Genomic DNA, 1,345 nt, shown 5'->3' on the forward strand with positions numbered 1-1,345 from the left:
TTTCAGTGTCTCTGGTTATGTGGAGTTCCTTAATCCACTTAGATTTGACCTTAGTACAAGGAGATAGAAATGGATCAATTCACATTTTTCTACATGATAACCGCCAGTTGTGCCAGCACCATTTGTTGAAAATGCTGTCTTTTTTCCACTGGATGGTTTTAGCTCCTTTGTCGAAGATCAAGTGACCACAGGTGTGTGGGTTCATCTCAGGGTCCTCAATTCTGTTCCATTAGTCTACTTGTCTGTTGTTATACCAGTACCATGCAGTTTTTATCACAATTGCTCTGTAGTAAAGCTTTAGGTCAGTCATGGTGATTCCACCAGAGGTTCTTTTATCCTTGAGAAGAGTTTTTGCTATCCTAGGTTTTTTGTTGTTCCAGATGAATTTGTAGGTTGCCCTTTCTAATTCCTTGAAGAATTAAGTTGGAATTTTGATGTCTTCCCTACTTCTGATATAGTGAGATAAATTGTTTAACTCTAGTCCACTTTCTGCCTTAACATTCTGCCTCACCACACACCCAGAATCAAGGAGCCAAGATAGTGTTCAAAATCTATGAGACTGTCCCAAATAAATCTTTCCTACTATGGTGGTTTGAATATGATCCACACAGACTCATAAGTTTAAATAGGTGCTTGGCCACAGGGAGTGGCACTATTGGAGATGTAGCCTTGTTGGAGTAGGTGGTGGCCTTGTTTCAGGAAGTGTGTCACTGTGATGGTGGTCTTTGAGGTTTTATATATATATATATAAAGCATATATATATATATATGCTCAAGATATGCTTCCATAGGATCAAGATGTAGAAGCCTTGGCTCCTCCAGCACCATGTCTACCTACATACTCTCGTGCTTCCTACCATGATGACAAAGGACTAAGCTTCTGAAACAGTAAGCCAACCCCAATCAAATGTCTTCCTTTATAAGAGCTGGTGTGGTCATGGTGTCTCTTCACAGCAGTCAAACCCATACTAAAACACCTACTGAATCAATTTTTTTTCTTATTTTTGTGACAAAATATCTAACAACAGCGACTTCAGTAAGGAAGGGAATGGTGGAACGGCAAGGCAGTGGGTAGGGGGGTCTAGGCAGCCAGTCACATTGCATTATGCAGGCAGGGGCCAGAGAGAGATAAACATTTGTGCTCAGCTTATTTTCTCCTTTTTATCTAGCCCAGGACCCCAGCTTATAGAATGGTAATACCCACATTTAGGCACGATTTCCCTCAACAATTAACCTAATATATACAATTTCTTATAGACAAATCTTTTTTTTGATTTTTAATATTTTTATTACATATTTTCCTCAATTACATTTCCAATGCTATCCCAAAAGTCCCCCATAGCGC

This window comes from Mus caroli, chromosome 13 (genome assembly GCF_900094665.2).
Source record: "Mus caroli chromosome 13, CAROLI_EIJ_v1.1, whole genome shotgun sequence".
In the NCBI taxonomy this organism is placed as follows: Eukaryota; Metazoa; Chordata; class Mammalia; order Rodentia; family Muridae; genus Mus; species Mus caroli.